The 27,638-nt window shown below is 50.3% G+C and overlaps 1 pseudogene; it reads left to right on the top strand.

The window, feature by feature from the left end:
• Nucleotides 1–186: 186 nt before the first annotated feature.
• Nucleotides 187–25,675, top strand: LOC143404225 (ruvB-like 1; annotated as a pseudogene).
• The last annotated feature ends 1,963 nt before the right edge of the window (nt 25,676–27,638 follow it).

The raw sequence follows: 27,638 nt of genomic DNA, 5'->3' as shown, positions 1-27,638 counted from the left end.
CACTGTGCCCGAGTGGACTTTTCTCTCTTGCCTCCACTGTCGCAGCACCCAGAGCTGTGCCTGGAGGGTGCTGGCACTCAGGGTTGGTTGGACAAGTCTCTGTGTATTATTTGGACCAGGGACTGCATTTTTTTCCCCACTGAAACACAGTAATAGTGACCATTTCTCCCATCTGTGCTGCAGGCATGTGGTGTCATAGTAGAGTTCATCAAAAGCAAGAAGATGGCAGGAAGAGCCGTGCTGTGGGCGGGACCTCTGGGAACTGGAAAGGTCCTTGTGTTCTCATTGATTTCTGCTGCCCAAGAGGAGGATCTTCACTTGGATCCTCATGAAGCCAAATGGAATTTACATCTTAACTAGTCTTTGTTTAGCGACATGGGTCACATGTTTGTTTAAGAAAGGAATCTGATCTCAAACTCATACTTCTAGAATGAAAATCATCCTGGCCAGAGAGTGGGGAAAGTCCTGAGAGGGGTCTGGTCACTGGAATGGCCCTTGAACTCTTTCAAGTCTCCTTTGCTTGGAAAATGCATCTCTTTTCCTTTTTTTTTCTATTCTTTTTTTTTCTTTTTCTTTTCTTTTCCTTTCTTTTCTTTTCTTTCTTTCTTTTTTTTCTTTCTTTCTTTCTTTCTTTCTTTCTTTCTTTCTTTCTTTCTTTCTTTCTTTCTTTCTTTCAACCAGTGATTGAACTTGGGGGCACTCAGCCAATGAGTCACACCCCTATTTTGTATTTTATTTAGAGCCAGGGTATCACTAAAGTTGCTGAGGGCCTTGGTAAGTTGCTGAGGCTGGCCTCCAACTTGTGATACTCCTGCCTCAGCCACCTGAGGGGTAGGATTATAGGTGTGCACCACCGCACCCAGCTGAAAATCCATTTCTGTTGATCCAGGGCCTTGTAAAAATTTGTGATGGGCTGTGGCTGTGGCTCAGTAGTAGAGTACTCACCTCACATGTGAGTGACCCTATGTTCAATCCTCAGCACCACATAAAAATAAATAACTGAAATAAAGTTATTGTGTCCAACTACAACTAAAAAATAAATATCTAAAAAATTTAAACAAAGATATTATGTCCATTCACAATTAAAAAATATTAAAAGATCTTCTGTGGCACATTATTGGAGGGGTAAAAATGAGTCAGCCAGTATTTTTTCCGAATGCAAACTTTGCCCATCACTATTTTGGCTACAGGCATTATTGACAAATAACAGAAATGCACTTTTGATCTTCAAGGGGCTTCTAGTGTTTTCCAGGCAGAGAAACAGGAAGTCTCCTGATGGCACAAAATGGCTCAGTTGAGTCTGAGCTTCAAACTGCTGACTGATTTTAAATGCTGGAATTGGGCAGAGGGTTTGACAATTCCCCTTCACATTTGGGCTTTCCAGGGGACAAAAGAGGACACATGGTGGAGTTTGTTGGGATATACAAGGGGACTGATCAGATCCTCAGGCTTCCTAGAACTCCTGGTCTGAGCATGGCTTGTTCTCTGGAAGGGCCTCTTGGCACAGGAGAGTTGGAGCCTGTGCTCTTGTATGTAAAGAAGTGGGCTCTTTCCAGGTGTGGTGGCCTCTGCCTGCCTGTCATCTCAGTGACTCTGGAGGCTGAGACAGGAGGATCACATGTTGGAGGTCAGCCTCAGCAGTTTTACCAGGCTCTAAGTGACTTAATGTGACCCTGTTCAAAAATAAACACCTTAAAGGTCTGAGCTGCATCTTGGTGGGTATTGATTGATCAGCTGGGAGGCCTGGGGCAGGCTCCTGACCTTTCAGAAGCAGAAACACAATCAGCTGTGAAATAAAAGCTTGAATTCTAATTTTGAAGTTGTACATATGGTCTTGTCAGGGTGTGTTGTGTTGGTTACTGATGGTGGATGGAGAAGTCCTGTGTCTGGGGGAAGGTTTTTGAGGCTGAAACACCAGACAGTGTGCACTTACAGGAACATTAGCTTGTCCAAGTCGTGTTCCATTTTTTTTTGGTGGGGGGGCTTGCTAAGAATTGAACCCAGGAGCTCTCGACCCCTGAGCCCCATCCTCAGTTCTTTATGCATTTTATTTAGAGACAGAGTCTCACTTAGTTGCTTAGGGCTTCACTTTTGCTGAGGCTGGCCTCAAACTTGTGATACTCCTGCCTCAGCCTCTTGAGCACCTGGGATAACAGACATGTGCCACTGCACCAGCATGATAGCTGTTTCCTTCAGTGCTGTTTTTCTCAGTGTTATTTGGTACTTTTTGTCTTCCAGTGTTGCTCTTTAGAAGTCTCATTTTCTCGGTTGGAACCTTTCTTTCTGGATGTTTTGGAGGTACTTTTTGATAGGGTGCCCTTCCCTGATTTCCCTTTCTTGATGTCCACAGGGCTTTCTGAGTCCACTGTTTGGTGTCATTGGTGTGGACACTCACCAGCTCTGAATCCCTGAGCTGTGAGCTATTCCTGTTCTCTGTGTGCTCTTTCTGGAAGTCCAGTTAGGTGAGATTAGCTCTGCATTGATTTTCAATCTGGGCTGGTTTTGCCCCCCAGAAGATATTTGCCAGTATCTGGAGAGTCGTCTCTTGTGGTTTTCAAAACGTGGTGGGGGGGAGTCTAGTGTTAGAGGCCAGAAATGCTGCCAAGCAACCTGAACTGCAAGGCTGCCCCCAAAACCAGAGGAAAGACTGAGAAATCCTTTTTTTTTTCTTGGGGGGGGACTAACAGAGATTTAACTCAAAGATGCTTAACACCTGAGCCCCGTCCCCAACCCTTTTTATTATTTATTTAGAGACAGGGACTCCCTGAGTTGCTTAGGGCCTTGCTAAGTTGCGGAGGCTGGCCTCCAAATAGCCATCCTCCCACCTCAGCCTCCCAAGCTGCTGGGATGACAGGAATGCACCCCCACAGCCAGCTCTCATTTTCTTAATCCATAAAATACAAGTTAGTGGGCTGGGATTGTGGCTCAGTGGTAGAGGTCTCGCCTAGCATGGGCGGGACCCGGGTTTGATCTTCAGAACCACATAAAGATAAAGGCATTGTGTTGTATCCATCTACACCTAAATCAGTTATATCTGTTCAGTCACCTATAACAGTTCAATATTTATTGCTAAGAGGAGGAGTGCTTAACTTTATAATGGCTTGATTTTTGAGCATTTTTTAAGATTTATGTTCTTCCCCTAATTTAGGGCTGGAACAAAATTAAACTTGTTCCAAAGGAAAAAAAATAAAAATAAATATAATAATGTTACCCTGTTCAAAAATAAACAACATAAAGCTCTGGGATGCATCTTGGAGGGTATTGATCGATCACCTGGGAGGCCTGATAATATTAAAATATTTAAAAAAATACAAGTTAGACTTTCAAGATGACAGGCTATGGGAAGATCAGTGAGATCTATAGAGCTCCGTAGGAGAGGGTAGGTATATGTGCTTTTCTTCTATAATTTTTTTTGAAATATCATATTTTTTTAGTTGTAGTTGGACACAATACCTTTGTTTTATTTATTTATTATTATGTGGTGCTGAGGATGAAACCCAGGTCCTTGCACATTCTAGGTGAGAGCTCCAACACTGAGCCCCAGCCCCAGCCCCAGCCCCAGCCCAGCCCCTTCCATGAGCTTTTAATTGGAGAAAGCTGGAAAGAAATGGAGCCATTCTTAACCAAGTATTGGTCCTATTTGAATGGAAGGGTAATGGTCACCCCTTCAGAATTAGGTGGAGGGAGGCAGGAATGCTGTTCAGTGGGACGTGGTCACTGTCTTTGACACTGGAAACTGAGAATGAAAAGTTGGGTACTCTGAAAGAACAGGGAAGAGACATTCTGGGTAGAAGATGGACATAAAAACCAGGCATTGTGGCTCACACCTCTAAACCCAGCAAATCAAGAGGCTGAGGCAGGAGGATCTCAAGGTGGAGGCCAGCCTCAGAAGCTTAGTTTGACCATATCTCTAAATAAAAAAATGCTGGGCATGGGTCTCAGTGGTGGAGCAGCTGCCTGGCACATACAAGGCTCTGGGTTCCATTCCCAGAACCATTAAAATAAAACAGGTGGGCAGAGCCACCTGTGGCCTCCCCTGGGCCTCGTGGTGTTGGAATCGCATCCCTCTGTCTTCTGTCCTAGACATTTTCCCTTTGCTATTAGAATACATGCTTTGGGCTTCCAAACTCAGGTGCCTAAGCATTCAGGCAGCAATGTAAGCAACGTGACTGGCTCAAGCCCAAGGATGTGGTGCCCTGTCACTAAAAGAGGGCCACTGGCTCCAGATCAGATTTTTCAAAAGAAATCAAATAGCTAGATTTCTACACAAAAGTTCCTAGGGTTCAAAAAATGTCAAGAGCTGGGCAAAGTGGCACATGCCTTTAAGCCCAGTGACTGGCTCAGGAGGCTGAGGCAAGAGAATAACAAGTTTGAGGCCAGCCTCAGAAAAAGCGAGGCCCTCAACAACTCAGGGAGACCCCGTCTCTAAATAAAATACCCTATAGGACTGGGGATGGGGCTCAGGGGTTGAGTGCCCCTGGGTTCAATCCCCCTACAAAAAAGCCAAGTTTAAAGGCACATCTAAGACTACGTAGTCCCAACAAAACCATCCTGTGGGCAGCGAGTTGGCTCCTTGTAATCTAAACAGTATTTTAATTCGCCAGGTGAAGCCATGCAGCATTAGCACTACTGTGTGCTCAAGACCACACTGGAAAACAGAGAGAATATCAAAACTAGAACCAGCCTCTTCCCCATGGGCTAGTAGATTTTGCCAACAGTGTTCACTTATCGTCCCCCAGGTCAGCTGCTCAGAGGTGTCACCACGAGGGCATTGAAAAGAAAATCTAAGGGGAACCTTCCCTGCACCATATTTGAAGCAGTAGCTCCAGCTGGCCTTGTCCCAGCAGCTTGGGAGGCTGAGGCAAGAGGATCAAAAGTTGGAGGCCAGCCTCAGCAACTTAGTTAGGGCCTCAGCAACTCAGGAGGCTCTGCATGGCCCACACACCTGGGGTCTGACCTCATTCTCATTTCAGAGATGAGGAAGAATAAAATGGCACTGAGAGGCCATGTCATTTCCCAGTCCTAGGCCAACTTGAGAGCATTTGCTTTCCATAACTTGTTATTTGACCAGATGTCTGTTCCATCTGGTTCTCTTTAGTATCTGCCAATCAAAATTAGGTTACTGAGCATCAATTTATAGTTGATCATAGGGCACGGTCAGGGGGACCTTGTGCAAACCAACGCACTGCTTCCAGATTTGGCCTCATGTATCATCCACTATTTGCTAGCCTTTTAACATAAAATGAAGTCATGTAATAAATCCTTCCTGATTTGTTAGTGTTATTTATTTATTTATTTATTTTGTTCCCAGGGATTGAACCCAGGGGTGCTTACCCCCTGAGTACTATCCCCAAACCTTTTATATTTTATTTAGAGACAGGGTCTCATTGAGTTGCTCAGAGCCTTGCTAAGTGGCTGAGGCTGGTCTCCACCTTGACATCCTCCTGCTTCCGCCTCCTGAGACTCAGGGATCACAAGTGTGGGACACCATGTTCAATCTCTTCAATTATTTTTTTATAGATGTCTTTGAATTATGTTTTCAATACTATAAAATGAAAACCTTTCCTTTCTTGCCTCTGTAGGCAGCCCCGGCCCTGGTGATTGCTCAGTAGCTGGGGAGTAAGGTGCCTTTCTGCCCCATGGTGGGGAGCAAAGTTTACTCCATGAAGATCAAGAAGACAGAGTTGCTGATGAAGTACTTCCACAAGGCCATCGGAGTGACAGATGGCTGTTGCTTCTCAAGTTATTTGAATCCTTTCATCTTAAAAATGCTCATGTTCTTTTGGTGCTGTTGACAAGACAGGCAAGAGTAACCAGCCATCCCAGCAGCTTGGGAGGCTGAGGTAGGAGGATCACAAGTTGGAGGCCAGTCTCAGCAATTTAGTGAGGCTCTGAGTAACTCAGCAAGACTCTGTGTCTGAATAAAATATAAAAAGGGCTGGGGATGGGGCTCAGTGGTCGAGAACCCCTGGGTTTCATCCTTGGTCCCAAATAAATAATAAATAAAAAATAAATAAATAAACAAATAAATAAATAAAAAGACTAAGAAGTCTATTTGGGGAGCTTTTGGTTTAATGCTGAAAGAAAGAAAATGCAGCGGGAGGGTGAAGCATTTGGAAGTGGGGAGATGTCATGTTTCACCCCCCACAGCCATCTGATTTCCTGGTGGCTGGTACTCTGTCTTCCTGTGGTGCCTCTCTTGGGGACTAGCTCTGCCTCTTTATCTTCCCCAGCAGGTCCCTGTAAGCACTCAACTATGGGGCTCTTTCTCTTTCTCTCTCTCTCTCTTCATGTCTCTCTCTCTCTCTCTCTCTCTCTCTCTCTCTGTCTCTGTCTCTCTCTCTCTTTTGGGACTATGGCCTCTGAGCCATCCCCAGCCCCTATGTGACACTATTGCTGAACTGAAGAGTTCTAATTCTGAACTTCTGCCCAGAAGCTAAGCTTTGTGTCACCTTGAACTTAGGCTTTTTATTTTTATTTTTTAGTACCGGGGATTTAACTCAGAGGCACTTAAACCCTGAGCCCCATCCCCAGCCCTTCTTATATTTCATTTAGAGACAGGGTCTCACCAAGTTGCCAAGACTGGCCTCCAGCTCTCAATCTTCCTGCCTCAGCCTCCTGAGCTTCTGGGATTATAGGTGTGTACAACCACACCTGGGTTTTACTGTCCCGACCGGCAGGACACATCAACGTGGGCAGCGAACCTAGATGGGGAGGAATGAAGGGACGAGAGACATGAAAGGAGACAGCAAGACAGTAGTTCTGATCAAGCTGCAAACTTTTATTGTTCACACAGGGGTATTTATGGGCTGAGGATGGGGAAGCTCTCTTATCGGCAGTTGCTGGAAGTCTTCACAAGGTGAGATAATGCAGGATGTTTCAGGAAGACAGATGGCTTCAGGATGTCTCAGGGAGATAGATAGCTGCAGGATGTTTCACAGGGGGGCTGTCAGGCTAAACTTTGAAGGGAATTTCCTTCTAGCCCCTGACATCTCCCACTTTCTTATATAAAATATTTGACCATACCTTAATGGCCATGTTTTTAGGGGGTGATAGAGGCTCTGTTCCTCTAGGAGGCCTTAGAATATTTCCTGATCTGAGCGAGCGTCTTCAGTAGAAGATTTTGTGGTGGCCTTGGCATGTTTTTGGAGGAGATGGCTTTGAGGGGTGGAGCATGCCAACCGCCATCACCAGAGCGTGTCACTCAGAGGTCTTGGGTTTTGGGATCCGTGGATCCATCCTCCTGCGGTCCTTCCTGCACCCTCTGCTAATATGGCCTAAAGTCTTCACTCCATGGGTGCGCCCCCAATCGGAGGGGCCCATGGAGGAGGGAACCCTTATGGCAAGGGCAGAAGATGGTTGGTCAGAGCTGATACTTATACGTTTATATAAGAAAGAGAGATCTGTGGGGATGTAAACTTAAGAAATAAGCCTGAGAGAAGGGTAGAACATTCTTTTAAATGTTGGCAGCACCGTCTTCCATCTCCAAACGATGATAGTGAACCTGTATGGGCTAAGAGGTCAAAATATTAATCTCTTCTTTAATAAATTGTACCAGCCTCTTTATATTGCAGGGTCCTATGGACACCATTAAAAGTAAACCCAACAAAGGGCCTAATAGTGGAATAAGGTATGGTAGAAATCCATTAAGCCCAGTCCAGAGGGGATTTTCAAATAGTTCCCTTTGTCTCTTTTCTAAATTTTCTTGAAGCTGCTTAATTTTAGTCCGTACTATGCCTGATTTATTGGCATAAAAGCAGCATCGTTCCCCTAAGGCCAAGCAAATACCTCCCTGGATAGTTGTCAGAAAATCTAAGCCTCGTCTGTTCTGAAGGACCACTTCTGCCAGGGAGTCTATTTGGTCCTGTAAATATTTAATGGTTCCTGATAGAGTTTGTACATCATCTATAAGTTGTTGAGATAGGCAACGGTAAGAGTATATAGCCATGCCTAAGCCAGCGGTACCTGTGCCCACAGCAGCTGTTATTCCAAGGCTGGCAAGGAGTGGTAAGGCCTGTATTGCCCGCCTGTGTCTTTGACTAAGGTGTCTAGGCTAGGAATGGGTAGAGGTTCATCTCCTGGGACAATAGTTATATCAGAAAGTAATAAGGCAAGAACACAGTGCTTGTGCTGTGGCAGTTTGAGGCAAGAAGGTTGTTGGTGGGGAGGAGATGGAAGTGGAGAGAAGGATGGTCCCACTTCTCACTGTGTCCCCATAGGTCGACCCTCCCAGGGCTGCGGATAAAGGAGGCCAAGGAGGTCTACGAGGGGGAGGAGACTGAGCTGACACCATGTGAGACCGAGAACCCCGTGGGCGGCTATGGCAAGACCATCAGCCACGTGATCATAGGGCTCAAGTCAGCCAAGAGCACCAAGCAGCTCAAGAAAAGTCCTTCCTGAGCCCTGTCCTCAGCATTGTGGCACCGGGCAGGTTGTGTGACATCTGTGTCCCTCTTTCCTTGGCCTCTGCACTGCTGATGCCATATGGGATACTCGGGATAACACTGTGTAGTGTAAAGGGACACCTCATGGAGGGCTTGGACATAGGTCCCTTCATGAGGTAGCTCTCTCTTTTCTCATTGCTCCTGGGAGTTGTGTGGTTAAGTCAAGAAATTGCTTCTGCCATCTCGTCACCCACATGATGACCATTGGCCAGCCAGGCACAGTGGAGAATGCCTGCCATCCCAGCAACTCAGGAGGCTGAGGCAGGAAGGATCACAAGGTGGAGGCCAGCCTCATCATCTTAGTCAAGGCCCTGAGCAGCTCAGGGAGAGCCTGTCTCTAAATAAGATAAAAAATGTGGCTCAGGATGGGGCTCAGATCTAAGTCACCCCTTAGTTCAATTCCCAATACTGCCCCCTCACCTCCCCAAAAAGTCAAAGTGGACATAATTTTGTTTCTTTTTCTTAATGTTTATACTCATCCACTGTTGTTATGATTGATTCACACTAGTTCTGTACCTGTTCCCTGCTACAAAGATAGGTCCCGTGCTGCTGGCTTGGGGAGGTGTTTTACATGTGGCTCCTCACAGCTGTGTGCCCATGTGCACAGGCACCTTGAATCTAATTTTTCCTGTTTTTCAGATCAAGGCCTCAGGCTCAGGATGAGGCTCCACTGTCATCCTGCGTCCACTGCTGGTTGAGGGGCAGGGTGACTGCAAGTCCTCTGGTGCTCGGTGACCCCTGTGAGTTCTGTGAGCTCTCTGGGGCTCAGTTTTTTATCTCTAAACCACTCTCCATCCACCATAGAATCTCTCCATCTTTCCCCCTTTCATAATTTGATTGTTCTTTGATTCTCTGAGGTAGTTTCTTGGTCACTGCTTTATGGAGATCATGAAAATATCACTTCTCCCAAGAGCTATTTTTCTGTTTCCCAACAGGGCCTTTATTGATAGACTCAACCTGATCTTTTCTTAAAATTGGGAGCCATCTTGCCACAAAGCAATGAAAAGATAATTTCGGCTTTACTATAAATTACTGCAAATTCTGAACCTGCTTGGAATGCCTGCCCATGCCTTGAACTCACCCATGCCTGGCTCTCTGACCAGATAGCAGCCCTCTCTAAAACTTAGTGACACCTCATAAATATTGGCCATCCCTGGCCAGACAACGACCCTCTCTGAGGCTCTAATGGTCCTCATAAATTCTGATGTTGGGGCCAGCAAAAAAGAATGTAAACTATCATTAGTGTGATGCTTGTCAGAGTTCTGTTATCTGTAACCCCACTTTGTGTAACTTTCTGGGCTATAAAGCTGGGCTGACGGAAAGCTGGGGTCACTGTCTTATTCCCACGGTTTTGAGAGAGAGAGGCAGCCCAGCCGGTTGAAATAATAAGCTTTCTTTAATTTGATTTTAATTGGAGTCAGTGGTCTTTTTTTGAGTCCTGGTTTAACATTCATCTCAGGAGCTTGGTTTCACAAACCTCTCTCTCTCTCTTTAATCTATCATCACATCCTGTCCACCCTGGATTAATGAGGTTCTGAGAAGGTGGCCCTTTCTCAGGAATAACACCTTGAGCCAGTTCATCTGGAAAATCAACCGTATAAAAGTGCCTGAGAGGAAAAGAGAAAAATTGTCCTCTTTCACGTTGGAGAGAGAACACAGGAACAAAGTGGAAACTTGAGCCATCCATGAGTCTACTTTGACCAGCTTTTCAAAGAAAAAAGCCTAATGGAGAAGAGGAAAATTGTCTTCCAAATCAAAGGTGGTACCCACCTCTGATCCCAGCAGCTCGGGAGGCTGAGGCAGGAGGATCATGAGTTCAAAGCCAGCCTCAGCCAAAGCAAGGCTCTAAACAACTCAGTGAGATCTTTACTCTAAATGAAATGCCAAATAGGGCTGGGGATGGGGCTTGGTAATCAAGGGCTCCTGAGTCCAATCCCTGGTACCCCCAGCCCCCCCAAACCCAATTCCTTCTGGGCAGTCTTCCAACATGGATGAGATATTGGGATAGAAGGACATCAGGTGCATTGTGTGGAGTAGTGAAGTGTCTGAGTTTGAAGGAGACTTACGAATCTTGGCCAAGGGGCTCCCCAGCCCTGTTCCTCTGCACAGTGCCCCAAGGAGGCCAGAGTGGCTGGGCCCTGGCAAGCTCCTGGCAGATCTGTTGGGGTGGAGTTGTGAACATGATCCACCAATTTTAAGTGTGTGTGGCCCAAAGGATTTTCATGCATGACATAGTTTACACTCACCATCTTAATTCTAGAACATTGTCATGACCTTCCAAGGAACCTCATTCCCATGAATGGCCACCTACTCTCCCTCCCCCTGGCCTTTGGCCAATGCATACCCACTTTGTTTCTGGATTGGCCTTTTGGGGTCCCCCTCCTGCAGAGGGAGCCCTGCAGTGGGTGTTAGGCTGTGTCGTGCCCATCGCCAACCCCCTTTGACTCTGGACTCTGTCTGGGACAGAGCTCAGGTGTGTTTCCACATGGTGGCTGTCTGTAGCAGCTTCTCTGGAAGCTCAGCCTCAGGACCTGTCTGCAAGCCCGGTCCTGCAGAGGCTGCTGTACTTGCCCAGTGCACACCCCTGGGGAAGAGCAAGGCCTCTTAGAGCACTGTCACCCTGAGATGTGTGTGCACAGCCACGGAGGCCAGAGCTGCTAGAATTTTCTTTTTTGTGGTCCTGGGTCTCAAACCCAGGCCTCTGGCCATAGTGAACTAGTGCTCTGCCACTGAGCTGTGCCCCAGCCCCAGGGCCTAGCTATGTAGTCTAGACTGGCCTCCACCTTGGTGATCCTCCTTCCTCAGCCTCCTAACCCAGACAGTTTGAGGGGATTCCAACTTTTGTTTCCCCTTCTGAGTTGGACTCCTCTCTGGGTGCTTCTGGGTGCTGTCACATAGAGGAGGAGAACAAGGCCCAGAGAGCCGGAATCACGGGCCACGTCAAATGCAGCCTTAGGTGGCTAAGCAGGAAGCTCTGGTGTCCCTAACGCAAGGAATGGAGGTGTAGTGGTGCTCCTGGGGTGGCCATGGGGTGTGGCCATGAACACATATCCCCTCTAAGGGCAGCCAGGTCCCTGTGAGAATGCTCCTAAAACATTGCATCCCCTTAAGTCAAGGCAAAGAGGAGTAGTGGTGACCTTCTCTTGTCCCCTGCAGGCAGACACAGTCACCCTCAGGTTCATCTCCTAATGTGCTAAGCCCCCAGTCCAGGCTCTTGTGTCCTGCCACATACCCTCATACCCACCCACTTCTAGCGTCGCTGGCTACCTCAGGTGTCTGTCTGTCTGTCTGTCTGTCTGTCTCTCTCTCTCTCTCTCTCTCTCTCTCTCTCTCTCTCTCGTGTTTAGTCCTGTGAACTGAACCCATGGTGATTAAGCAGGGAGCCAGAAGCCTGCCCTTTTTATTTTGCTTTGTATTGTTTTGAGAGAGTCTCCCCTTACTAAGTTGCTGAGGCTGGCCTCCAACTTGGTGATCCTCCTGCCTCAGCCTCCCGAGTCCCTGGGATGACAGGTGTGCACCACTGTGCCTGGCCCCCCAGGTCTCTTACGTAAAGCTGCCTTCCCCTGGGGTCAGAAGGAACTGGAACGTGCATCATGGTGGTCTGAGTCCCCCTTTGTCTGGTTTGGTTTGGTTTTTGCTGAACCCTAGCATTTTTGAAAGTTTTAGAAAAAGTTGAGTGGAGGCTAGGGACGTCATCTACATGGAGGCCAACAGCGGGGCTGTGAAGGTATGCTCCCCGGAGACAGCGCCACGCCTGAGGGTCTGCCAGAGGGAGACCTGGGTGACCAGGACATCACTTTGATCAGCGGGGATGGGTGGGGGAAGGTCAGCAGCTGTCCCTTTACCTAAGTCAAATTGGCTTTTTACTGTCTTCCTCTTCTTGTGACTTCAGCAGGCAGAGTGTTCAAGACCCAAACCCTGTGGGGGATAGGGACCAGACAGCCTTCGTCCCTTCCCACTGCACCAGGTGGCATGTTCCATCTTTCCTTATCTCTCTGGTGTCCCTCCCTGAGTTCTGAGTCTGGGGACAGCACCAGGTGGCTCCTCCTCTTTCTGCTGCTGTGTCCCATGGTGGCTGCACCTCCCTGGTTCATGGATGAGCCTAAGGTCTCGTGTCACCCATAAATCACCACCTAGAAGAACCCGGGCAACCAGCTCCAGTGAGTCCCCTGAATGCTCCTTTATCAGGAGTGAAAAGAAAGGGGAGAGAATCTTCCAGAAATTCTCAAGTGTTGCCTGGGCAGGTCTGTGAGCCCAGCGTGGCACCAGGCCACGGGGCTCAGGTGGAGGGCACTGTTGGGGGCCCTCTGTGGGCAACAGGGACCTTTCTGTCACTGAGCTCTGTGTGGTCCCAGTGCCCCATGGTCTGCTGGCAGAGGCAGCACAGGTGAGACTCCTAGGCCACAGAGTTCGGCCTGGAGGCCAAGGAGGACATGCCCTGCCCAAGGGCAACATGCACAAGAAGAAGGAGGTCATCTAGGACAGGACGTTGCATGACCTGGATGTGGCCCATGCCAGGCATCAGGGGCAGGCCCTGCTGGTCCAGCGCATGCCCAAAGTCATAGGCACCAGTGGTCAGGGCCATGCTGTCCTTCTGGAGGCCCTTTGGGAGGCTCAGCAATGAGCGCAACATGAGCTTCGGCCCCTTTGTCCCAATGTCCAGATGCCATCACCGCTTATCTCTGGGCATTGTCTGCCCCTGGCCGCCTGCCAGCCTGCTGGGGGCTGCTCTCCGCCCCGGGCTGGGGGTTCCTGGCAGAAGCCTTCACAGGGCTTCAGGCAGCCTCACAGAGGCTCTGTCCTTTGCAGAGCCCGAGCCCTGAGTCTTCCACGTCCCAGCTGGCGCTGCTCTGGGCCCCGCTGGACAGAGAGTCAGGTTTGCTCTTCATTCTGATGGGGCCTCCTCCTCCCAACCAGGAACAGGCTTTCTGCTGGGAATCTGGTTTTTCTTTTGACCCTTGGAGCTTTGCCTGGGAGAGGCCAGAGACTCTTGGGATTGAAGTTTCTTAAAGACATGTGCCACCACACAGGACTCTGCTTGATTCTTGCAGGTCAGGGGAAACCTTGAGGGGATCCCTCTGAGTTCAGGAGCCCTTCATCCTTCCCAGAGAGCTGTGCTGGGCTTGTCCACCTCAGGCTTCCAAGTTGAGTGACATCAGGGACCCGAAGGAGGCAGGAAGATGGGCTTTGGTAGCTGCCTTAGAAAGTCCTCTCTCCTACAGGGGGGACAAGACGTCATGTCCATAATGGGCCAGTTGATGAAGCCAAAGAAGACAGAGATCACAGGGAGGATGTGTGGCAAAGCCTGAGCCTGGAGCCAAGTTGGGGCCCTGCCTCTGACATGCTCCTGGCTCTAAGCGCACCCCCACTGTGTGGCTCTGAGTCTTCACTTCCTTTAGAAACCATTGCCACACTGCGTGCCCTGGCTCTGCTGAGGCCAGCATCTTCTTCCTTTGAGGTCCCAGAAAGGTACCAACTTTGACACCAGACTGTGGGTCTCCCTTGCTCCTTTGTGGACTTTTGTTTTTTTTTCTTTTGATGCTAGTGATTGAACTTGGGGGCCCTCGATCACTGAGCACCATCCCAGCACTTTTATTTTTGATTTAGAGACAGGGCCTGGCTGAGTTGCTAAGGCCCTTGCTAGGTTGCTGAGGCTGGCCTCAAACTTGTGATCCTCCTGCCTCAGCCTCCCCAGATGCTGGGATGACAGGCATGTGCCATCGTGCCTGGCTCATCTCCAGTTTTATGTCCTTCTCAAGTCCATTACCACTTTACTCCCTGAAAATGTAAGTTCAACATGAATCCACTGTTGCCTTGAGGCTTCCCAGCAGCCTAAGCTCCTCTGTGAGTTGCCAAGAGCAGATCTGTCTCTGAACTCGGTTTTGACAGCCCTGCATCATGGCTCTGGGTGAGCATCAGATCCTGGTTCTTTGGGAACAGCTCCATCCTGATGACAGGGGGCACTGATTTGGAAGGTGAGGGCTGAGACCTGAGGTGGGTTTGCTGTTCTGTAAGGGCTGATGTTTCTGGGTCCAAGGCTGGGCCTGCTCTGACCCTCCTTGCTCAGGTTTCCTGGGGAGAGAAATCTATCTGTACTTGATGGAAAGTTAATTAACCTGAGCATTGTCACACAGGGCCCCCAAAGGGCTCCTTGACTGAGTGCAGCAGAGGAGAATCTGCATATGAAAACACATCTCCTTGGGGCTCCGAAGTGGAGTATCTTGGCATCAGGCTTTGGGATAGATGGGGCAGCTCCTGGACACTGCACCCCACACAGCACCATGGAAGGCTTTTTGTGGCATTTGGGGGTGATGATGCCTGTTTTCTTTTTTTTTTTTTTTACATGAGGGTACAGGGATTCAACTCAGTGGCCCTTTACCCCTGAGCCCCATCCCCAGCCCTATTCTGTATTTTATTCAGAGACAGGGTCACAACTCAGTTGCTCAGGGCCTTGCTAAGTTGATGAGCCTGGCCTTCAGTTTGTGATCCTCCTGCCTCAACTTCCCAGGCTGCTGGGGTTATATGCATGTGCCACCACACCTGGCATAATTCTTGTTTTCAAATGATGACACCAAACCTGGAATGGGTCCACTATCCAGCCTGGGGTCCAAGAGCCAGTAGGAGAACCAGGCTGCAGGTTTGGGTCTACAGGGAATTGAGGTGGGGAGAATAGAGCAGGTGACATTTGGCTTGGACCCTGTCTGAGGTGAGATGAACAAGGTGGTGAACAAGTATGTCAACCAGGGAGTGTCCAAGCTGGTCCTCAGCGTGCTGTTTGCTGTTTGTGAATGAGGTGGACATGCTGGACATCGAGGGCTTCACCTCCCTGCACCGAGCTCTGGAATCTTCCATCACCCCCATCGTGATTTTTGCCTCCAACCGAGGCATCTGTGTTATCAGATAGGTGCTGCCAGCTGTCCCTGCTCCCCGGGTCTGTCCCCACCCATGATGTCACAAGTCAAGATGGAATGAAGGGAGTGCATGTTGCTCCTGGGAGGAGACATCAGGGGGACTGAAGGCCATAGCTGCCCTATCCCTGATTGGCAGGGTCTCCGTGGGATTCTGAGGCTTGACATTCCTGTGGGGAGCAAAGGCCTGAGCAGGTGGGGCCGCTCTGGTGACCTGAGTGTCAGCTCCCTCACACTGGCTCCCGGAGGCCAGCAGAGCCTATTTCATCTTTAATGAGGACACTGAATGACATTGCACCTTGTTCCTTGTCATAGGTGGGAACACAGGTTTGTCTCTGAATTTGTTCTTCTTAGCTCCCTATGAGAACAGCGTGCATCCCAAATGTCACTTACACGGGGTGTGATTTTTATTCCTTGGCTGACCCTGCTGTGGGGTGTCCCCGGTTGTGTTCCTAAGTGAACATGGGAAAGTGGCGTCCATTCATCCCGTTGTCTCTTCCAGTCCCTCCCCTCCCTTCCCTTTGTCTCATCCAATGAAATTCTATTCTCTTCTCCCCTATTGTGAGTCAGCATCTGCATGTCAGAGAGGACACTTAGACTTTGGTTTTTGGATTTGGCTTACTTACTCAGCACGATCCTCTCCAGCTCCTTCCATTGACCTTCAAATACCATCATTTTATTCTACTTTATGGCTGAGTAATATTCCACTGTGTATAGGGACCACAGTTTCTTTATTCGTCCATCTGCTGAGAAGAACCTAGGCTGGTTCTGTAGCTTGGCTACTGTGAGTTGAGCTGCTCTAAACACTGAGGAGAATGAAGGTCTCTCCAGGAACAAAACCAGTAAGGACAGTAAGATCTTCTGGGAGACACAGTGGGGCCTCTGGCCCCTGCCTGGCCTCAGCCTGCCTTTGAGTATAGCTGCTTCAGGCCGTGGGGAGAAGGGGACTGGTGCAGAATGGCTTGGACAGATCTTTAGCACAGTGGCCCTGCTATCTGCACCACAGCTCAGGGACACTCCTCCCAGGGCCCCTATGCTGGAGGCCTCCCAGCCTCCCCTCAGGCCCAGCACCTCAGTGGGCAGGTTGTGCCCTTGGGGTTTTCTGTCTTCCTGGTTCAACAGGAGCTGGGCCTGGGCCTCATCAGCACAGTTGGCAGGAGGGCCTCTTCCACCCCAGCAGCCGAGGGCCATGGGGACGACTCCCTGAGAATGCATTCTAGGGTAGGAATTAGAAAAGAACCCTGTGGTTCAAGTGTCTCAGTATGGCTGCAGTCAGAAGTGACCCCCCCATTTGCCCAGACTGGCTGCTGAGTGACAGATAGTGAGAAATTCAGTGGTTCTCGATGAGAAGCCCTATCTCAGGAGCTAGGGTATCACAGCACCAGGCCACCCACAGGTCCCTGCCACTGGCTGCTCCCTTGCCCTTGGGATCTGAGACAATGACCCAGGCTCATGGGCAGCATTGTGTGGTTCCCTCAAGTCCCCTGATGTGACTGAACAAGATCAGGGTGAAAGTGCCTCCCACAGCCTTTGGGGCAGCTGGTGTCAGCCTGGCCAGCTGCTGGGGGAGCTCAGGGCACACTGGGTGGCATTGGGGGCCGGGGGCACTTCAGCCACCACCTGATACTGTAGGAGTCCTTCACTGGGTCCCCTTACTGGACCCCCTCACTGGGTCCCCCTCACTGGGTTCCCTCACTGGGTCCCCTCACTGGGTCCCCTTGCTGGGTCCCCTTGCTGGGTCCCGCCTGATTGGTCAAGGGCTCCACATGGATACATGGCACCCTCTGCTGGGGAGCCCTGCTCACAGCCCCCCAGGGTCCCTGGCCTGGCCAGCAGGTGTCTTCAGAGGGTGCTGCTCTGAGCCACAGAGAAAGCTCCATGGGAAGGTGGCTCTGACCTGAGAATCCGCCTGTGGGGATGGAGCCACGTGGTCTCCAGAACAGGACTCTGGTACCTAGTCCCTGGGTCATGGTTGAGCAGCACTGAGGGACGTGACTGCTGCCCCCTGACACCAGGAGCAGGGGCTGTGCTGGTGTCCAGGGAGTGCGCAGTCCAGAGGCAGGCTGTGCTGTGACCAAGGCTGGACTGGGCCAGGAGCCGGGGCTCTGGGCAAAATAGGGTTGGGGTGGGGGCTGAGGAGTATCTGGGACATGGGCACACTGTGAGCGACTCCTGACCTGCTGCCCACAGGCTGCTCCCAAGGGGACCTTCCAGCTTCCTGCCCTGCAGACCCACGTCTGACCCTGGGGCTCATGAGGGACAGGGGGAGAAGGGACAGTGTTGGCTGGGGGCTTCTTCTTCTGGCTTTCCATGTGGGCCCTTAGGGGCAGTGGGATGTGCTGAGAGCCCGTGGGACTGTCCTGACTCGGGGACCTGCCCAGTACAAAGCCAGCAATTGTTCGCCCCAGCAGCACCTGGCTTCAAGGCTCACCCTCCACCCAATGCATTTAGAGACAGAGTCTCACTGAGCTGCTTATTTAGCACCTTGCTTTTGCTGAGGCTGGCCTCCAGCTACGATCCTCCTGCCCCAGCCTCCCAAGCTGCTGAGATGACAGGGGTGGGCCTCTGCATCATCCAGTCATTTTAAAAAGTCTTAGGTGGTGAGTTTGGATGGCAGCCTTGGCCTCTTCATTTCCTTCTGTGTGGGGCTAAGCAGGGAGCCCAGCGCCTCCCGTGCTAGGCCAGTTCCAGGCCATAGGCGTCAGGCCGTAGGCAGTGGTGTGGCCTGGTCCCAGTTGGAAGCTGTGGTCCGGTCCCAGGTGGGGCTTTGAAACAGCCTCTGGAGATGCAGCTCCTACACCCTGGAAAACTCCAGTAGCACTTAGTGTGTCTACAAAATCCCAAAACTGCCACCACAGTCGGTTTTAGAACGCTGCAATCCAAATCCCCCGTTAGCTGTTCACAGTCCCTCTGCTGCTGTGTCCCATCCATCACCCTGATCTCAGGCAGTGGGAGGCTGCTTTCTGTCCCTTAGACTTCTGTGGCTGTGGGTGGGGTGTCACTGACAGGCTTCACCCCTGTCCTCCAGGCCCTTGAATCCCCCATGGCTGAGGAGCACCCACTGCATGGGGCCTTTACCAGCTCATGGGTCTGTGCACTTGATGTCGGGTGGTTTGGCTGTTGGAGTGATGCTGTCGCAGATGTGTGGGGACTGCAGTTTCTTTCCTTTGTGTCTGTGTGGAAGGGTGGAGCTGCTGTGTCACATGGCACCTCTGACCTTCCAAGGAACTGCCAGAAGAATGGCTTTATAGCCACACTCCTACCAGGAATGTCTGAGGGTCTTGGTTTTTTCATGTGTCACTTGACATATGTTACTGTCCACCTTAGATGTCCTGGTGCGTGTGTGGTGGCCTCTCACTTGATTTGCATTTGCCAAGGACCAGCGAGACTGGATTTTTTGTGTCTTACTGGCTATTTGTATATCTTTGAAGAAATATCTCTTTGAATGTTTGGCCCCATTTTATTCATGTTATCTTTTTATTATTGAATTGTAAGAGCTCTTTATATATTGTGGATACTAGACCATTCCATGTGTTTGATGTGTGAGTATGTTTCATTCTTTGAGTAGTCTTTTCAGTGTTTGAACAGGGTCTTTGACATAAATGAGTTTTGAATTTTGATTTAAAATTCCAGTTGATTGTGCTGGAGGTGTATGTGGCTCAGTGGTAGAGTGCTTGCCCAGCATACCTGAGGCCCTGGGTTCCAGCGCCAGCACCACATACATATACAAAAAACAAAGAATTGTAGTTTATCTGCTTTTTGTGTGTGTGTTTTTGGCCTCATATTTAATACATCATTGTCCAGCCAAGAGCAGTGGCATACACCTGTAATTCCAGAGGCTCAGGAGGCTGAGGAGACTGAGGCAAGAGGATCATGAGTTGGAGGCCAGCCTCATCAAGGCCCTAAGCAACCCAGTGAGATCCTGTCTATAAACAAAAATTAAAAAGGGCTGTATCTGGGGCTCTGTGGTGGAGCCTCGCAGCAACAAACAAAATCAACCAAATAGGGGTTTTCTGGGGCCACTTGAGTGTCAGTGTATTACCTGTCCCTGGCTCTGCTTTCCTTGGGTCACCCCTTCTCTCTCTGTGGCTGTCAGTGCCCCCTTCCCAGTTCCCAGTGTTCAGTGTCTTGTCTCAGACAAGCATAGGTGATAGGACTCCTCTTGGCCTTCACAGCGTCACCGAGGACATCCCCTCTCCCCACGGGATCTCCCTGGACCTGCCGGACTGCGGGATGATCATCCACACCCTGCTCTACTCACAGCAGGAGATGAAGCAGGTGTGCCCCTGCCATTGTCCCCTCCCACCTTCACTGCCAGCCCCTCACCACCCTGGGCAGCTCCTTTTACCCAGAGCCTCTGTCCTCTCATCTGCAGGGTGGGTTGATTACAGGAACATTGTCTAGTGTCCCAGAACCTCCGTTCTCCTGGGTCTTGCCTGTTCTCACTTTTAACCCCCTTTGATTAAGTTTGAGGGAAAGAATAAAAAACAGGGACCTGACAACAACCAGGGACTGAACCAGGACCTTCGACTCGGAGCCTGTCCCCAGCCCTGTTCTGACTTTGATTCAGAGACAGGGTCTCACTGAGCTACTCAGGGCCTCACTTTTGCTGAGACTGGCTTTGAACTCAGGATCCTCCTGCCCCGGCCTCTCAAATGCTGGAATGACAGGCCTGTTCTCTTAGCCCTGCTGAAAGGCTTTGCTGGGGCCCCTTGTAGCAGTGGTGGCCTGCTTAGAGGGTCGCTTCCTGGAGTGCATGCTGACCTGGTCACCTGGACCCCACCTTGCTGGTCTCGCAGGTCCTCTTCTGTGTCCAGGCCCCAGCATGCTCGTCCTCCCTGGATCCCTAGCTCTGTCCCTCTGGACAGCCGGTGGGCGGGTTTGGAGATGGCTGTCCCAGCACCTCTCGTGAAGGCTGCAGGGAGGACTGGGTGTCCCTGGTCCCTGCACCTCCACCCCTGTAGTGTTTTGATGGCTGTAATTGAAGCCAGGACTACTTGAGAGCTTGTTAATAGAGCTGCCAGAGTGACAAATCCCTGTTGTGTATGAGGCTCAAAGCCCCAGTGACCTTGGCCACACCACATGCCACCTCATTACCCAGCCTTTATCACCTAGTCCCCACAGGACGAGTGACAGGTGTCACCATGACAGATGGCATGGCCCTGCTGATGCCATGCAGGCTTCCAGGTACTGGGGACACTTTCTGATTTATTGGACTATCACGTTCACCCTGGCAAATAAAAATTTCTCCTCTAGGTCCCAGGCTGTGGAAGGAGGCTGGAGACTTGGGGCCAGGGTGCTGGGACAGAGGGGCACACCAGGTACTCTTTAGTCAGTGAGCCAGACACTGGCTGTGCTGGTGGCCCGTGTCCCCTGGAGAGTACAGCCAACCTCCTGCTCCCCAGTCCACCAGCATGAGATGCTACACAGAGTCATTTTAAAGCACTGTATAAAGGGGATATTTGGGCCCTGTCACTTTTTTTTTTTTGGTACAGGGATTGAACCTAGGGTCACTTAACTCCTGAGCCCCATCCCCAGACATTTTTCTATTTTATTTAGAGACAGTGTCTCACTGAGTTGCTCAGGGTCTCGCTAAGTTGCAGAGGCTGGCCTCTACCCTGCAATCCTCCTGTCTCACCCTCCTAATGCTGAGATTACAAGCGTGTGTCACTATGCCTTGGGTCCGGTCACTGTTGATCATCTTTTTTTCTCCTCTGAAGGATAATTAAGATCTGACCCAGATGGAGGGGATCCACATCAGTGAGGAGGCGCTCAACCACCTGGGGGTGACTGGCACCGAGATCACTCTGAGGTAAGGTGGTGGCCTCTTGGGCCCATGTGGAGGCTGCCCAGGGCTTAGGCTGTCTCTGGGTTTCCAGGTGTGACAAGTCCTGGGACACTGTGGCCTAGACTGCTGAGAGGCTGTGGTGGCTTGTGAAAGTTAGATTGAAGATAGGGGTCCCTCTTGTCCTGAAGTTAACACTCCCTCTGCAGGAGGTCACTGATCCTGACACCATCCTCTGGGACAGGAGATGTACAGAGCCAGAGCCTGGGCTCCGTGGGGGCCTCACCTGCCCAGACCCTCCCCTGGCTCCTGGTTCCTATCCAGATGCATGAGGACAGTGTGCTCTCAGACCAGGGAGGGTGTCCCCAACAGTCTGCAAGGCCTGTGACCCATTTCCTTACCCACCACATGTACCTGTGGTCCAGCTGAGCCTACAGCTGAAGCCACCTTGGCTGGGTAGTGGCTTCACTGACTTTTGACCGCTCTGAGCTGGAGACATACCGGGACCTTGATTTTGTTGATTTATTGTGACATGGGGCTGAGGAGCAAATCCAGGGCCTCACAAGTGCTAGGCAGGCGCACTACCACTGAGCCCCATGCTCAGCCCTCTTTTGCATTTTATTTAGAGGCAAGGTCTTGATGAGTTGCTCAGGAACTCACAAAGTTTCTGAGGCTGGCCTCCAACTTGCTATCCTCCTGCCTCAGCCTCAAGAGCCCTTGGGAAGCCACTGTACAAGGCTTGGGGAATTTCTAGACTAGGGTTAAGATGTGAGGACCAGCACTTATGTCACGCTGGTGGCCTCTCTGATAGGGCTATGACTGTGATGTTTCCACTCATGGAAGCTCTGTCCTTTGCTGGCTCCACAACAACCAGCCAGAGCCTGGAGGGGGCCCAGCTGTCAGAGTCCTGCTGCCCTTGGACCTGTGAGGTACTTCCTCTGAGCCCGGCTTGACTGATGGCCCAACTGTCCACTGCAGGTATTTGGTGCAGCTGCTGACCTCAGCCAACATGCTGGCCAAGATCAATGGGAAGAACAGCATCGAGCAGGAGAACGTGGAGGAGATCAACTACCTTTTGTACGACACCAAATCCTTGGCTAAGATCCTGGTTGACCAGCAGGACAAGTCCATGAAGGGACCCGTGTGGCAGTCGACAGGATACTGCGTCCCCCTGAGGGGAAACGTGCATGGCCTAGGACTGGCTGGCCCCTCACCTGTGAGGTCTGCAATGTTGTCTGTTCTATCTGAAGAGCATTGTTTTTAATTATAATTTTTGGGATTGCTTTAGTGGAATCCTCCCTCCCCAGAGGTGTTTTTAAATAAAATCTTAAATGTCATTTGGATGACACAACCCATCCCCTTCCATCTCCCTCCCTCTCCCTCTTTTAAACTTTTTTTTAGGGGCAAAGAATAACTGGGATTAAAGTCAAGGGCATTTTATTCAGAGACAGGGTCTCACTGATTTGCTCAGGGCCTTGCTGGGTTGCAGAGACTGGCCTCCAACCAGCGATTTTCCTGCCTCAGCCTCCCAAGCCACTGGGATGTCAGGTGTGGGCCACCATACACAGCTGGCCATATCTTAATTATCTACTATTGTTATATATATTTCTTCCAACATGGCCTGGCTTGAGGCCAAAGGTGTGAGTTCTGGGCCCTGTCCCCAGGAAGGGTGCCTCTGTGTCCCCCACTCTGTGCTGTTGGTATTTCTCTCAGGTCAGGCCCTGGGACAAGCTCACTGTGACACAGGGGCCAGCAGGGCCAGTGTGAATCCCGAGATTTACCTCCACCTCTGCCCACCATTTCCTCATCCACTTGGTCCCATGTACCCACACCTTGGCATCTGAGGTCTTGGGGGCCAGAGTGCAAGGACAGAGGGGGACACCAGGTACTATTTATTCAGTTCCCCGTGTGGGGAAAGCCTCCATGTGCTCATGCACACTGTGCTCAGCCTATTGGGGAGGAACCTTCTGGAATGATCAGGTTTCAGGGGCTGCCCCTCCCACTCACGCAGTAGCCCTATAACCCTGAGATGATCAGTGATGGGGATATGCTGAAGGGACCAGGAGCCAACAGAAGGCTCTCAACAACCCAGATGGACCAGCCTGAGCAACCAGAGAGAGTTGTCCTGCGTTGTCACCCAGTGCACAGTGACATTCCCAAGTCATGCTGATGTCAGAGGAACTTGGTCACAGGGGGCTGGGCTCTGCCACCTGCGGGTTCCAAGTCACTGAGGTAAATGTGCAGCCACCGAGCCCAGGACACCGCCCTCCACAGATGGACAGGAGAGGAAGAACCATGATGGTCTGAAGCGTCCCCTCAACCCAGCCAGGAGTTGGAACTCAACGCCAACTGGACGCATCCACAGCGAGCACATCTGCAGACACAAGGGTAAGGTGGACTCCCCACACCTAGGGTCCCAGTCAGGCCATGAGCTCAGCTGAGGGACATGAGCAGAGCAGCTTATATGTCCCCCCCCCAAACTTTTGAGGTCATCAAGAACAAGGGCCATTGAAGAAAAGGTCACAGCCCAGAGAAGCCTCTTGAGATGGGATACCAAGGCCCCTGGCTGGGATTTTAGAACATAAAAAGGGGCATCAGGTAAAATGGAAGATGGTGGTGCATGTGGTGACTGGGTGTCAACTACAAATGATGATGGATGACACACAGGAATACACTGCCACCGTCACACTGCTCTGCAAATCTAAAACTGTTCTAAAATTCTAAGTTCCCCCCTTGTGGCATTGGCTATTGAACCCAGGGCCTCACATGGTTGTAAAAAATTCCAAGAAGCCATGTGCAGTGGGGCCGGCCTGTCATCCCAGAAGCTCTGGAGGCTGAGGCAGGAGGATCGCAATTGGAGGCCAGCCTCAACAATTTAGCCAGGCCCTAACCAACTCAGCAAGACACTGTCTCTAAATAGAATATAAAATAGGGCTGAGAATACAGCTGAGAGGTTAAGTGACTCTGGGTTCAATTCCTGATACCCCCCAAAAAAGATGGAAGCTGACTGGCCATGAGAGCCCAGAGCACCCTTAGCCACAGCACCTCCCTTGGTGCATGGAACTGGCCTCACTTGAGTCCTGGGTATTTAGAAGTCGCTGCACATCTTCAGATTTGACTTCTAGGGGCAGGTTTCACCCAGACCCCTCCTCTGACCCAGGCCCCAAGCTTTCCCATGAACAGGCCAGAGGCAGCAGTGACAGCAGGCCCCAGCTGAGGGTTGGGACAGAGATGCTCTTGTGACCAGAGAGGTCTTCTCATTCCTGCTCCTGAGGTGTGGCCCACTGGCTCTGGGCAGAGGTGGCCCTGGATGGGCAGGTGGGGTGGCTGAAGGGCCTGATGACCAAATTCATCTCCTAGAGAAAGTTTTGATGCGTGACCCATCGCCCAAGTCGGCCATTATCTTCATCCATTAGGGTCAGGACAAAGCCCGGGCGGGAGCAGGGGATTTGTCACATCTTATTGAGCTGACACGCCATCTAGCGGCCATAACAGCACCCCCAATTTTTGCGCCATTTCAGCTTGAGCCTGAAAAATGGTTGTGATGTTTAGGCGAAGGGGGGGTGGGCTGGTCCCTGGGAGAGGTTGAGGTGGTCACAGCTGGGGCCAGGCTTTTGGGTGCCTCTCAGCTAACGGATTTGGTGGCCCATCAATCCCATCTTCCTGCCGGCTCCCAGGGGCCCCTGTGGGAGTGAGAACCCAGGAAAGGAAGGGCTTTTCTTTTGGCACAAGGTACTGAACCCAGGGTCCTTTACCCACTGACCCCCGTCCCCAGCCCTTTTTATATTTTATTTAGAGCCAGGGTCTCACTGAGTTGCTCAGGGCCTCTCTAAGTTGCTGAGGCTGGCCTCCAACTTTCAGTCCTCCCACCTCAGCCTCCAAAATGCTGGGATGAAAGGTATTTGCAATCCATCCAGGCTCCTTTCTGTTATTGAGCCATCACTCTGCCTGCGGGCAGATTGGCACCATAAGCGTCGCATGGTTCATGGGAACACTGGCGGCAATGGGGAGAGACATCACACGGGACCCTGTGCAGGACACAGGCGAACAAGGGCGGTTGTAGGCCTGGGGACACGCAGGGGGACCCCTAGAGCTCGGCACCCACGTGGTGCTCATCCAAGGTCCCAAGGGACTTCAGCAGGGGTGGAGACGGGGGCAGGAGCGCAGTGACAACCAGGAAGGCTTCCCAACTCCACCCCTACTTGCTCGAGACTCAGCCACCATCCTTTTCCCTTGTGGACCCCTTTTCCCATTGCCCCAGCCATTGGAGAACCCCAGATCCCAGCCAGGGTGGGATCCCCTACAACTACAGTAGCATCAGGCTGAGCTTCAGGCCAAGCCCCTGGCTGGCCATGAAGGAGCAGGCAGCAACACTCTACGTGGGTTCGGAACCTGCCTCTTACAGGCCCACCCTCCTCTAGGCCAAGTTCCTTGCACTGTGGGTACCGTTATGAGAAGCCACACTTCTCTTTCCACAGGAAAAGGCCCAGAAGGTGAACTCACTGGCCCTCTGTATAGCCTCCCTGAGCTGCTTCTGAGCTGCCAGATGGGGCCTCTCCTGGGCTGGCCACTTGTCCCCTGCAAGTCTTCCTGTCTTGAGGACAGTGAAGGAATTAATTGAAGTGTTTAGGACAAAGGTCCACCAAAAAGGTGTTGGATATTCCCTGGAAATTCAAATCTGGCTGGGGCTCCTAGTTTTATCTACTAAATTCAGCAACCATTACGCTAGCAGGGTCTTCATATGTATGTCCCTACTAGCATATTGGTACATTGTTCTGTTTCTATTTTTTATTTTGAAAAATGTCACCCATCAAAGTTGAAATAGCACCATGAACCCCTGAGTTCCCTTCATATGATCCCAGAGTTGTTCTTGTTCTGCAAAATCTCTCTTTCTCTCCTTTTTTTTCTCTCTGCATACCCCTTTTCTCTCTCTCTCTCTCTCTCTCTCTCTCTCTCTCTCTCTCTATATATATATATATATATATATATATATATATATATATATATGTTTCTTCCTTTTTTTCTTTCTTTCTATATTCTGTCTGTCCCCATCTCTTTTCTCTCCTCTTTCTCTCTTCTTTATCTGTTTGTTTCTATTTTCTGTCTTCCCCCTTATATCTGTCTATCTCTGAGTCTCTCTCTTTCAATGTCTTCTTGTCTCTGTCTGTCTCTTTTTCTTTCTCCCCCCTCCCTTCTTCCCTTACTACCTCAAATTTAACAATATCCCTCCATTCACAGGAACAGGAGGTAGTATCTTAACACTTCTTTCTTTGAATCCAAAATTTTCTCATTTTTCTACATGCTTTTCTGCATTATTCAGGTCAATGAGTGCTGAATTTGGCTGGGCATGAATCACAAACCACTCAAGCAGGAAAAAACTTCATTTCTGAACTCCCCCAAACGCTACCCATGCGGCCCTTCCAGGGACACCACACACCAACTGGAACTCCCTCCACTGGAACTTCACTAACCAACATGAACTCCCCAGGAATCCCCATGAAAATTTTAAAGTAGCCAGTGCCAGAGGCAGCAGGAGTCTATATGCAATTGAATACACAGCCTGTTTCAATCCAGCATCATCCAGTCACAGCAATTATACACAGCATTACTTAGTTATCATTATCTTAATGGCTTGCCTCTCAACCAATACTTCTGGCAAAATGCCAGGGGCCACCATTCTGACTTGGCTGTGACTCTCAACATCTCCCCCCTTCTGTTGAATTAAACACAAGCATGTGGATTAGGGACTGTGCCTGTCTTAGGTTGTCCAATACTACATATGGTCCTTACCTGTCATCAGATGTGCTGACCTCAAGGCGTCAGCCTCCTGTCTTAAGTTGGTACCATTGCAATTGGATCTTACCAGTCATTGACTACAAGCCCAGCATATAGCCATACTTGTGGATAGGCCTTTGCACCAGTGAGGTTCTTTGCCTCACCTCTGTTGTCCCCCAATTTGGCCTTTGAACCAGTGGGGGCTGAGTTTCTTTGCCTCACCTCTGTTGGCCCCCAATTTTACCTGAATGACCATCACAAGCAGAAGGGATGGGAATACAGAAATGCCACAACACCAAGCCAATTGATGGCTCCTTTTGGAAAAATTATACCATCGATGACACCATCAGCAAAGATACCCTAGCACTACCACAATTCGCTGCACCAACAGATAGTTCACAATGCATACAAGTGATACATAGTCCAGGCAAGTTCTGCAAGCAGTTTAAAGAAGAGGAATCTATTAATATGTCCATTTTCTCCCAAAGCAAATTGACTTTTTGATTGAGCATCACTTGTTGAGTTACATTATTCATTGATGCATCAGTTTATACAGTTTGTTATAATACCTATCACAGAAGCTATTGTTTGGTTTTATCTTTGTCTTCACTGGCACTGGGATAAAGATAGGAATTCTGGCAATGATGGCTAAAAAAAATATGCAACATTCCAGCAGGCACTAAAAGAAAGCAACTTGCTAAACAATTTAGTATCCTGAATAGAATT

The sequence above is a fragment of the Callospermophilus lateralis genome, chromosome 7, assembly GCF_048772815.1.
Source record: "Callospermophilus lateralis isolate mCalLat2 chromosome 7, mCalLat2.hap1, whole genome shotgun sequence".
NCBI lineage: Eukaryota > Metazoa > Chordata > Mammalia > Rodentia > Sciuridae > Callospermophilus > Callospermophilus lateralis.
This window is presented reverse-complemented; position numbering and strand designations above follow the sequence as displayed.